Here is a 13,532-nt window from a genome sequence, read left to right as displayed (position 1 = left end):
AGTAGCAAAAAGGAGCTGTTAAAAAAGGGACTTTGGTAGGTCTAACGCAGAGCAGGTGAAGACCTTGAGTTGTGGATCTACTTAAAAAGAATAAACTCTCTCCATGAAAGGAGAAAATGTGGACTAGATGCAGAGTTTACTGATATTTGTGACTATTGTGCTGTTGTGGTTGTTATTTCCCTGTTAAGTACATTACTGCAGTGCCCAGACATAACTGTCATGGGCTATGACTTATACTTGAAACACATACTGGCCTTAAAGCTGAGCTCCTATTCTGGGAAAGGCTCTCCTGGATGAAGATTGTGTTTTTGAAGTGAACGAGAGGGAAAAAGAGTAGTAGGTTTGCAGCTCTCCTCTGAGTTTCTTTTATCATCGGGTCTTGGTGACATTTTCAGGAGCAGATAGGAAAAGTCAAATTAGAAAGCAATTTGAGCTTTCCACTCTGCACAGATACTGGATTTAAGCTCTTGTCTGACTCAGAGTTATGATAGCAAAAGTATTTTTCAGGAAATACCTTTTTTAAAGACCACTTTACCACTTGAAATCATAATTTACAGGAGAAATCTTTTACAAGATCAAATGAACATTCCTTTTTCAGTGGGAATTTTCAAGAACACAGGGCAAAAAGCGAAGGTTTTTTTGTGTCATGTTTTGGTTTCTGTAACTTTACAAAGATCATGGTGGCAGTGAATGCTGTGCTCTCAGTAAGGATAAGAGGCAAGCAGAGTGATCTGTGAAAGCCTCTCTTTCTGCTGTGAAGTCCAGAGGCTAAACACATTTGAGGAAATAATGTTTAACACTATGCAAGGAGATTTGACGTGCAGTTCCCACTGCAGCAAAGTCTCCATGTAGAGTTTGAGAACCTGTTTCCTCCAGGAGGAGGCAGTTTCTGAGTATGCTCCTAACAAAGCAAATTACTATGTTGGTGACTGTAGATAGGAGATTATGAATATGTAATTTTTGACAGTACAGGCATTACCTGAATGTTATTTCTATAAGAAGGTTGAGCGATGCTAAAAGTAAAATAAAAAATCTTGCTAGCATTACTGTATTGATTGAAGACACAAAATAATCTGTTTTAGCTGATGCTTGGATTCATCATATGTTTAGTCTTTATTCTCTCTGGCTATATATATGCCTAAATGCATTCTTGTTAAAATTAAAACCAAGTTATTGATCTGTCAAGCTGCTTCTAAAAACTAATTCTCTGTCAAGATCTGTGCTGAACAACAGGTAGCCCAAAGTGGCCAATTTAGAAAAGACAGATAATTTAGAAGAAAAGTTGACATGGCGACTTTAACTCCATATCCACCTTTTCCATGCACACATCGTGAATGAAGGCGTGAAGGGGTTGTCAAGGGAACTTAAACTGAGCATAATAATTTCTGGGATTCAGAGTTTAGTCTAAGTACTGGTTTTGTTGGGTTTTAATTACTGCTTCTTATTCCGAATTCTAGTTAGTCCTGTATTTAGACTTTTAGATTATTTTGGGATGTTATAGATGAATGACATGCATAATATGCAAGAAGAAAAAAAGAAAAAAAATACTCCTAAGACTTCTGTTGAAATTTGAATAGAACTCCAGATATAACATTGTGCTAAACCTCACTTTCAGCAGTGCTTCCTGTGAAGGAAGGGATCTTTGATACCTTTATTCTAGATACATATCCGGGGTTTTGATTTCATAGGAGTTTTACCCTGGGATAGCACCACAGAGCTAAATGGCACTATTTCTGATGCACAGCAGCGTAAGTAAAACAAATCCAGATAAACCTGTTCTTTAAGAAACGTAGCAGACTTTCCTGCCTTTTTTCTTGTGTAAACAAAGTAGAATAAACAAAAGGACCTTTTACTCTGATCAGTCACTGGAGCACTAATGGCTACCCCAAGTCCAAGAAGGAACCATCTTCCTTAGTGCTCACTTGTTGGTACAGCTAATGTGGAAGGAGATATTGGATGTCTGACTTGTTTTGCCAGAGCAGAAACTGTTCCATAGTAATTTACAATAATATCTTAAGTGAGAAAGCATTTGGATGGATGGCTGTTTCTTTCCTGTACTAGCAGCAGTTAAGCATGTTCACCAGCACTGTTTTGGAGAAAGCTTGTGCTGCCTGCCACCCCCAGGGAACTTCAAACCCACCTTCTCTCCATGCATTCGGCTCACTTGTGAGGGTCCTTCCCAGTTTATCCCTGACCGTGCACTTTCCACAGAGCCTCCCTGTCAGGCTGCAGCACTGCTGCAAGTACACAGGAAATTTGGTATAATGTCCAAATGCACCTTGTTACATGCTGGAAGCAAATTGATGAACTGTTTCATTTCAGTACAGCGTTCAAGACTCCAGTGTGTAGGAGAGAAATTGCTGTAGTCTGCACTGATTCATCTGGATCTGAGCTTTGAACTTTGGGCCAGATGTTGGTACTAGCTGATGTAAGTGATATGGAGCAAAAGCTGCTGGAATGCAGAGTTTGAGCATGAATTGCAAACTGAAGACATACCAATGAATGCTTTCAGCAACAACTTTTGGCTACAGATTCCTGGGGTCCACCTGTGCTAGAAAGTGGTCTGCTGCTGACCACTGTTTTTAACAAGAGTGCAACAACAGCAGCAAACTCTCCAGGGCAGGATTAAAATTCAGGCAATAGGAGGAAGCTTTCCCTGCTGTTTCCCTGAATCACCTTTTCTGCAGAAAAGGGACTTCACTGCTGTAGTGCCTTGCCATAGGCAAGTATTGTGGAAAAGAAGAATACTCAGGGTAAAGCAGATGCGAGCTTGCACAAAATTATTTAACAACCTAGGAGAAAGAATCACCAAACAAAATCAGGGCTGTGTTTTGAAGTGACCCCTTGGGGGAAACTGGCCAAAGCCAGACTCATGGGCAGATTTGAAAAGCTTCTGCCTCTGTCTGCAGGGATGAATGGTTGGTGCAATCTGTGGAGTAAACAGCTGCTTCAGGAGGAGAGGAAGAAGCACAAGCTGGAGAATATAAGCAGGGGCAGCAGTTGTCAGCTGAGTGCATGGGGCTGATAAACTGAGTCTTGTAAACACTTTGGGCAAACTTCTGTACCTGCTTCTGGTCTGTGAATGTTCTATCCCTGTGGCAAATCTCTCCCATACATCCTGTGTAGTTCCTATTGACTTTGAGGATGAGTTTAGAATAATCAGTCAGATCTTAAAATGTACCAAATTCACAGTGCAGGTAGCACACCTTATTGCCTGTATCAAGACAGATCCATGCAGTGTTGCTGGCTGTGTGTCCTTGTTGGGAGAGGTGTAAATGAATTTTAAATGGTTACAAAGTTATTCATAGTCCAATAACTAAAGGAGATGAGAAAGACCTATTACTATGAATTTTACTGTCTTAAGAGCACAAGGTTTCCCACCACCTTGAGAAAAACATTTGAATTGTATTTAAAATAATTAAACTACTTGTCCAAGTATAGGGAGGAGTGGGAGCAAAGCCAAGAAAGCTTCACTGGCTAATTTTGAAGCATATGGCACAATTAATAATGGACTGAAACTGCAAAATTAGAGCTGAATATTGGGAGTTTTGGATAGTGTGCATTGGTTCAAAATGAACAGCACTTGAACACCACAGTGACGGGTACATAGAAGGATCTAATAATGCATACATTCCAGAGATATAAAAATATAGAAGTCTGCTGATGCATAGGGGAAATAAGTGAAATTCAGCTATTACTTTTACTGGCTGTGAACACTTCACTAGAGAGGCTTCATTACATAGCAAGAGCTAGCATGGAGACCCCTTATATTCTTAGTGGCTGTGGGCGTTTTCCATATGATTGACACATGTAATGTTAAAGCAACAGATCTGTTTTGGACTCCTGACTCAAGAACTGTGGCCTCCAGGTCATAAATTTTATGATTTCATAGCTTACTTAAAAAAATCAATTCCTTTCTTCCCCCAGTAAGGTTTGCTAGGAGTTCAAGTGGGCCATTTACCCTCTTTGGAAAAGGGGATGTTGAATGGTTAGTTTTTCTTGGTATGCATGATTTGTGTTCATGTTGGGATCCTGGACACAGCACATGCTAAAGAATTCTGTTCCCTTGATCTTTATGGAGTGCCCTTTCAAGATTGGCATTTTTGGTGTGTGTACACTCAATTTTTATGTCACTTAGCATCTCTTCTGACCTCATTCTGCAAATTCTTACCTGTGAGTGTTCTTGGTGACTTCAGGGGAAGCAGTTTCATCAGTATGACTATGTGTGCTTGAATAAAAATTTGGGGAGGGGAGTGTTCCTTTGTTCTCCTTTATAAATACCACTGTAAAGGTTAAAGCTCTTGCTTTAACCAAAAAAAGAAATGTAAGGTAATATATGATATTAAAAGATTACAGAATTGGGTAGCTGCATGGGAAAATGCCTTGTTTGAATTTGATATGTGTTATGCCCAAATTCTCCCTCTCTTGTAGTGTCTTGTAAGGTTTATGGCCAGAGAAAGCACGGGAATTGGAACTAATCTGGTCCCATTATACAGGGTTCATAAGCTTGCACAGGGAGTCTGAAGCCAAGTCAGAGAGGCAAGAACTGGCTGTTCTGTACAGTCTGTCTGGTTTGCTTTGATAACATCTTTTGCAGATAAGCCACTCCTGGCATCACGTACCATTTTTATTTTCCATGCGATCAGGCACGTCTTTACCCCGCAGAAGATTGCTATGTAGCTTTTTAAAAGCAGTTTGGTGTTTTTATTTGTTAGACCTACTGTTTCTCTGATTATTTTAGTGGCTCAGGTAGAGGCTGTGGTACCTGCTCTAGGATGGGCATATTGGAATGCATTTTTTGGTTTTATTTTCATAGCAGAAACGGAAAGTCTGGAAATAATTTTCTAACTATAAAGGATATCTTGAAGTCCCTTCCGGAAGTTCATCCTTGTTATGCTGGGGGAATGAACATTCTTCTGAAGTGCTTAACTGTCTGACATTAGACACAACTGGAGTGGAGAAATGGAAGTGGAGAAGAAAGGAATAAGCAAGAGTGTTTTTCAGTCATGCAGTGAAATGCTTTCCCCTCTGAGCAAGATAAAATAGGAACCTGTGAATGCCTCCCAAGGCTCCTTCCTAATGTGGCATAGCTAAATGTTACCCTCTGTTGAGAGCTGTGTCTGAGTGTCACTGTCAAGCCCCAAGGAAACAAATTCAGAAAAAACAAAGAGTATTGGCCTTCATGGCTCCAGATTGTAATATTAATTGCCTGATTTAAAGCAACTTAAGAATTTCATCTAGAGACAGTTCTGCTACCCTCAGTCTCTGTCTTAGATTCCTATTCCTTTCCTGAAATAAAGAGTCATCTATAACTTTGAAATTTTTGGATTTGTCAGTTTGTGGTAGATCAAACAAAGCAAGATTTAAATGCAGGATTTTTAATATATGTGTCTTCTTATGCCTTATTAATGCAATCAGTCAGCTTAGGAAAAATATGCCAGAGATAACAAACTTGCAGAGTGCATTCCTTCTTCCTCCTTCAGAAAATATAGGTTATGCTTATGAAGACTGCTTGCTTTGGAAAGCGGAGTGATCTATTTTTGTGCAGGTGAGGTAAAATATGGACAGGAACTGCTTATGCCTTTTATGTCCTTCAGGACCTAATTCTGTCATGTTCAGAGCAATATTGCTCACAAAGCCTGAGCCTGGTACCAGCAGAGCCCAGGATGTCAGGGAGCAAAGCCAGGTATAAGAGTAGGTCCAGAAAGGAGCTTTGGCTTGTCTGTAAGTTCAGGGCACACTGTGCAGTGGGCATGTGGCCTTCTCGAACCTGTTCTTGCCCACCACACAGGCAGGAGGGTTGCCAGGACAGCTGAAAAATCCACAAGCAGCATAAAATTCACCCTTGGGGGTGATACCTGGTGAGGAGAAGAGGAACACATTCTGACTCTACCCTGGCTCTCTTCTTGTCTGCTGCTGTTTTGTCAGGTGAGCCAGAGCAGCCATATGGTAAATAATAAATAACTAAATTATTTCCAAAATTTTTGTTCTATTGGATGTTTTTAACCTTGGCACAGAAGATAAGGGAGACTTGATTATGCATCCTCATAACTGAGTGTGCTGAGGATTTTCAGGATGGAGCCCACACTAAAATATTTCCTCTCTCTGGTTGCATTGCTGCATGACATGCTTCTTACCAGCACAGGGTTGATGTGGTTGATGGGCTGACAGGTAAGAGGAGTAAATGCAAATGCTGCTTTAGCTCATTTGGTTACTTCTACAGCTAGTCCTTGCTGGAGTGGTATTTTCAATGTCTGCTAAGCCAGACCAATATTACAAGAACAGAAGGAATGAGGACCTGATTGAATGCTTTTGCCATGTAGTAGCTTAAAACACAAGTCCTAAAACTATTTATTAATTGGATTTTACATGCTGAATATCTAAGCCTTGTTTGCAGCAGGAGGTGTGAGGATTTGCAATTTGCAAAACTTGTAGGTGGTGATTAGTCTGTTAAATCCTATTCAAAACTGGCCTGGTTTATTTCTCAGCTGTGAGAGAGATCTTTAGGCAAATGTCCTAATACATTCACCATATGAACAGTTTGCAGGTCAGTGACTGTATATGCAAAAGTACTTTACTCAGCGATAAAATCTTCATCACAGTTTCATTATCATAAACACGTGGTGACAAAAGTAGTTCAGAGCTTTGCACACCACACGTTGGCTTTATATTAACTTTTAGTTACAATTCTTCTGGGGTTACTCACAATGACTCAAGGTCTTGCACTAATTGAACAGGAGGAAAGAATAAAATTAATGGACTGCAAAGGTCAGTATGTGGCTTACGACTCATACAATAATTTATTGTAAATACATGAGAGTGGCTGAACATGTGCAGTCAGATGGCAGCCTATAAAGGTCTGGCACCTGGGGTCTGCTGCCTGTTTTCATGTAGAAAACCCCCCTCTTAGTAGTTCTTTGGTCATTCATCACAAACTTGATTTCTCTTGCTTTGCTTGTATGACATATTGCACCTTTTGTTATTTTTGGTCTTTGTTTTTCTGGTCTTGCTAAAGAAAATGAGCAAAGGTCTTCTAAAACAGTGTTGTGTTCCCAGTTGTGAATGCTTGAATTAGAAGGAACTGAGCAATAGTGGTGCATTTTTTCTCAGAAATCTGTCCTAACTTCCAAATCAAGTTTGTTGGATGCTGTTGGAAGTGTTATGTGTCTGGCAATACTTGTGTTGGACGAGTCTGGATTGCAGGGGTCTGACCTCTGTGGCATACGAGAGTCCTTGCAGCCCTTGGGTCCCATCATCAGAGGCTTGCTGCAGGATGGATGAGGCTTGCTGTAAATACTCTGCAGAATGGTTCTGGGTATTAGCAGAACCACTGTGATTTCCGAATTTTGATGAAGCAGAGAAATACACACAGGGGAGAGAGAGAGACATTGTAAAACATCCCAGTGGTGGAAAATGCATTTCTTGTTCTTTTGTATTTTTTCAGACAGTGATTTTTTTCACAGTGTTTGAGTTATAGGACAGAAGTCTCTAGAAAAGTGTATTCAAACATTAAAAGATCCTTTGTGTTTTGTTTTGGGTTTTTTGGATTTTTTTAGACTGTTCTGTCATTTCCCAGCAATGTTCCAAGAGCTTCTCTTGAAAACACAGGAAAATAATTAATTTCAAACCTTAATAATTTGAACTGGCAGGGATGTCAGGTTGGTGAAGTTAAATCTGGACCTGGTACCTTTCCTAGGTCTGTACTGCAATAATTGACTAATGCCAGCTGTGGCAGCAACTATTTGTCCACTGGAATGAGACCAGTCATTAGATACTAATGCTTTCTAGTCACTAATGAACTCTTCAAGATTTGAACCAATGATTTACTGGTTAATGATCTCAAATCTTATTAGCAATGTGCATGGGAATAATTGAGAATTGTGGAGCAGGGGGGACTGAACTGCTTAGTAACACTTGTTAAAACAGTAAGAAGCATTTTTCTTATAAATTGCTTGCCTTTGAAATGTTCTAAAGTGATTGTACAAACCTCATATCATAATTGTACTCTTGATTTCCTGAGTATGAGAAGAAATATTGTTTTCCAAGTACCCAAAAGTATAATCTGGGATCAATAAATGAACAGAACCAAGATCAACTGAGCCACGCTTATTTTAAGTCCCCAACCATACATCCTGAAAGTTCCTTTTCAACATCCAATGTACCTGTGCAACCAATAATTCCAGTGTGACTTGTCTTCCTATGAAATTGTCTGTTGGTAGAAAATCCAGGCCCATATCTCTGATTTAACCCCTATTCAGCAGTGTGAGCCACGGCTGAATGAAAATTTTTCCTTTGAGGTGATGGATAGAGCAATATATCTCAAACTCATTCCACTGTACCTGTATGGCTTTGCTTGTTCTTACAATGAATGGTTTCCATATCCTGGGTCTCCAGTTCCTGTACCTGAAAGCTATGAAAGATGGCATTTGGGGGAGATTGGGCTCTTGCCTTACATGTTAAGGTGAGACCCTTACTGCCACTAGGACGTTCTGAGGTGTTTCAATTTTTAAATCATATCTAGAGTGTGAATGAGAGTGTGAATGTGTAAGGCATTGGAATTAATGGCAAAGTAGTATTTAAAGTAATGATGTATACATGGTAGGTCAAAAGACTGAGAAAAGAAAGATAAAGTAGAGGAATGATGTAAATAAAATTTGAAGTGTTGGAAGCAGTGATGATTGCTCCATGACCACAGACCTCATCACAGATACAAAGCTGGTGCAAAAGAGCTCACACTGGATATGAGCCTTTTTCGTCAAGAGAGGCTGCAAAGGCTCCAAGGTTCACGCATTTCAGTACCACTCATGATGAATCCAGAAGACTGGATAAGAACTTTCTAGCTGGTGTCCCTCACCCTCTATGCCACCATAAGGCATCCAGGACAAGGTACCTGAACACACACGTGTCTCAGTTCTTATAACCATAGAGGAATGAGAGAATTTTGAGAGAACGGGTGTGGGTGAGGCAAATATGTTTCTTCAAAAATAAAAGTCTGCTTCCCTATCTGTATCGCCTTGCCTTGAGTTTTGCTTCTTTGACTGCTGTGTAGGAACCCTGCTGAGGTATCTGAGCCTGCTCCAGTCCTTGCTATAGCTGCCTTTACTAACCCCATGTTGTTATCCCAGTCCTGAAGACACCTGGTCATTTGCTGGGCTTTATAAAAGGCATCTGCATCAGAATAGACAATCCTGGCATAGCCATAATCATCAGGTTTTCCTCTTCTAAAATGCTGTGAAATAGTTTGGCCCTGGATAATGGGGGATAATACAGGGCAAGATTATTGACCTACTATGAGGAAAGTTATGTGGTGAAGTTAACTAATTTCAAACCCAAGCTAATCCTGCTCTGCTGCCAGTTGTGGAATGGCCTTGTCAAAGTATTATATTAGCTTAATTCTTGCCTTGTAACACACCGCTTTGACCAGTTTTTTGACACTTTGTATAGACAAGGAATAAATTAAAGCTTTAGAGATAAAACATATATACGGCCTTTTTTTATTTTGTACAAATGCAGACCTAACGTTAGGAAAGGGACTGCTAAATTATGGTACTGAAGTTTTATGAAATGTAATTATAGGTCCAAAGATATTTTGTGTGGAAGGAAAAAGCTTCCTGTACACTATTTAAAGTGTTTTATGTCCAGAGATGACTGACACAATGCATTATGGGGCTAGAATAAGCATAATTGTCCAGGAAGAAATAATTGAAAATAGACCTTTAGATGTCAAAATAAAGCTATACATCATGTGAGACTGTCAGCAGTTATTACATATCTTCGGTTGTAGAGACAAGCTTCCTTGGGGGCTCATAATTTATACTTCAAACAAAAAACGTTATTTAGGGCTTCTGTTTCAGCATGTCTGTGTGGCCTCTGCTGGACTGGTTGAGTTTCAAATGGCCACACATTTTGTCATTACCCTATTGGAGTAACTGGCTTCTGTGAACCATGGGGAGCCAGGACACCCCCAAATCCTCATGTCTGCTGATCTTGGGTTGTTCCCAGTGCCTTGGCAGGCTGGGAGCATGGGAAAGACATGCTAGGCCCTATGGCATTGTGAGTGTGTATGTGGTGGCTGCAGCCCCAGCAGAGCTGGAGTGCACAGCCCTCTTTCTCTGCAAGGATCATGTGCATCTGCTCTGCAGGATGGGAAAAATACTCTTTGAACACAAGAAGTCACAGCTCTGGCTGTGGTCTTACACCTTGGGATGGAGGGGCAGGGTCATCAGCAAACATTTTTAGTTAATATTGTCTCTTAACTAAAAAGAAATCCATAAATATGTGACTATCTTGAATTTTTTTGAAAGCTGAGTCTTTGAGTGTATTCATGCGTTTTACATATGGGTGATGTTAATTACTTCAGTCAGCTTGTTTTAAACTAGTAAAGTTTATTTTGTTTGTGAACAACAGCAATGTATCACATAGGAACACCCTGAGAGTTAATTAACATTGGGTAACCAATTTGATATTCTTTGGATAAAAGCTCTGTACAAGCTGATTACTCTTGCTGTTCAGGAAAGGCTGTAGTACCTTTGTTCACATGCAGCAGTAACTTCCCAGGAAAGCCCAGCTGAGCTCATAGAACTTCCTTCAGCAGCAGTGACATGCACTAAACATGAGCCAGCCCGCCCTTCTTCTATGTTACCAGTGATTAATACATATTTAGCACCATGGCAGTGAAGAAAAATCACAATCATTTTGTTTGTAAGTGTGTTACTGTATAGTTAAAATATAGTAAAAGTAAAGTTTATTGAAACTATAGTCCATGTCTGTATATGAAGGCTGCTGTATATGAAGGCTGCTGTTCCACTTTAAAGTGCAAACCACATATAGACTGTAAGATGACTATTGCTGGGCTGTAGTTTTTCAGCCAGAATAATTAATTTCTCTCTGTGAGGATCATGGCTAGACCAGGTGGAGAAGGAGATGGAGGCTAGCAGTGGAAGAGGGGTGTAGTTTGCTGGAAACTATTTTAAGAACTGGGTCATCATCTGCTGGTGATTTTCATAGCTCATTCTGCTGAGTGAGGTAGAATCACACACCTTTTTGTATATGTGTGTTTACTTACATAAATACAACCATGAGATGCAGTCTGTAAAATCTGTGCTTTACATCATAGTTATACCAATAGAACAGAAAGGAGGCCTGTCCATGCTTACTTGAACGTCCAGGAAGTCATGATAGGAGTTTTGAGAACATCTGGGTGAAGGGAATCATAATGGAAACATAAACGCATGAAGAGCTTTACTAGAAATGACTTGATTAGGTTGTGAAGTATGAGAAGTGTGTTAACCACATGAGAAGCACTCCAAGGGCAAGACTGGTAATGGTGACAGCCAGGGAATGAAAGTCCTCTGGATAAAGCAAGCCTAGCTGGACACTCAAAACCCGGTTGTGGGTTTGGAAATCTGCTGGAACAAATTTTCATGCTTTTTTTTTTGATTGAAATGGGCAGAATTATTAATACAGCTTGAATCAAAGTCAGAAAGTATCTGGGGAAAGCTATCCCAAAAACTTGTAATTCCTAATCCTGAGGGAAAGAAGATAAAGAAGGAGCTCACTAATCATTTTGTCATGCAGATATATAACAAGAAACTTGTGGCTGTATTAGAACTTCCTAAAGATCCAAGAGGCAAAGAACTACACAAAAATTTGCAACAAATATTTCTGATGATAAATATTGCCATTATTATAGTCAAAATAAGAGAACAGTGTGAAACACAGTGCAGATAGCAAGGAATATAAGAAAAAAAATCTATATAGCTATTAGAACAACAATCTGACAGGGGCCTCAAGCATTTTGGAAGAAGGGCTTAAAACTGGAATGAAACCACTTCAGACAATAAATATAGTTTAAAATCACAAAAAGGAAATTTAATGAAGACCAATCTGAAGAATATGTTTTAGGAAATGAAGCTCCAGTAAAGTGTAGGGGAAAGTAGTAACTCCACAATGCTGTGCAAAAAAATTTGGTGGTGGTGCCAGATCATAAACTGAACAGGGGTCAACAATGTAATGTTGGCTTAGAAAGTACTTATATCTCTCCTGGATCCATTGACAGCCACATCCTAGGTGAAACATGACACTGGCTAATTTAGTTTACCTCACATTTACAAAATCTGTGTTTGAGTAATGTTTTGGATGTTATATTTTAAGAAAATTCAGAATAACTTAAAAGAGGCTCAACAGGGAGAAAAGTTACCTATGAGAAAAAGCTGGAGGAATCATCTCTTGTATAAAAGTGAAGGAAAAGTGGAGAACAGGACTGGAGTTTTTAACCATAATGAAGGTTTAAGGAGGCTGGTGATCAATGGTTCTCCATGTCTGTGGAGAGAAGGATGATAAGCAATCAGCCTAATTTGTAGCAAGGGAGATTAGGTTAAATATTAGGAGAAACTTTCTAACTATAAAGATAGTTAAGCACTGGAACAGATTGCCTCGGGAGTCTGTGTGGTCCCAGGCACTGCCAGTTTTTAAGAAAGATCTAGTTTCTCAGAGATGGTCTAAGGCTGGCTGAGCTTGTCTGAAAGCTGGAGGAGCTGATGACCACTTACAACTCCCCCCTTTCCTATAGGACTGTCATGTACAGATATATAGATGTATAGATAATGTAATATAGAATTATAAACTCCTCCATAACAGTTGATGGGTTTAAATGTTATTAGTGCCTATGTTCAGAAGAGCCTGTGAAAAACCTTACACCTGGGGCCTTCACAGGATGGGGAAAGACTCATGCAGCAGTCCTAGGAGTTTGGAAAGTCTGAATCTGAAAAGCTCACTACATATAGTTTTGTTACATCAAGTTGAGTCTCTTCTTGCTACCTTTGTAGAAATTAAGATGCAGGGAAGCACTGATGTTTCATCCATGTGACTTTCTACCTGTTAATGGGCTCTTTACTACAGTGCTGTGCATCCCAGTAGAAGTGACTAGAAAGTGTCATGCACCGTTTCTGGGTAACATCTTTTATTTTCCTAAAAGTAACTGCACACTCTCTGTGAATCAAGGCAAAGATATCCAAAATAAATAAAAAAACTTGCACAGTCTCAACTGGGGGCTTTGTTCTGAAATCTACTGTGTGGAAGACAGCTGTTTAGTCATGATTTTTTTCAGATGCACAGAAAGGAAAAGGAGCATGTAATTGAAATAACTTCCTAGATGAAATAGTGTAAGGAATCTGAAAGGATGACTTAATGAAAGATGATTTAGTTGTATTTAGATTTAAAGCAGCTATATTTAGATAAAAAGCAGTTTTCTTTATGGTAGTTTTAGGAAGGTTTGTCACAGAATCATAGAGTAGAGGAATGATACAGGCTGGGACGTACCTGCTCTAGTCCAAGTCCCTCCTCATAGCAAGTCCAGGATCTTGTCAAGTTGTGAATATCTCCAAACACAGAGATTCTACAACCTCTCTGTACAGCCTGTGCTGATGATTGACTACTTTCATGTTAAAAATGTTTTCCTGATGTCTAATTGGAATTCCTTGGGTTGTGTCTCATAACTGTTACCCATAGCCCTTTTGCTGCCAGGCTCAGCC

Source organism: Aphelocoma coerulescens, chromosome 1 (assembly GCF_041296385.1).
Source record: "Aphelocoma coerulescens isolate FSJ_1873_10779 chromosome 1, UR_Acoe_1.0, whole genome shotgun sequence".
Lineage (NCBI taxonomy): Eukaryota > Metazoa > Chordata > Aves > Passeriformes > Corvidae > Aphelocoma > Aphelocoma coerulescens.
Note: the sequence above shows the minus strand (reverse complement) of the source record.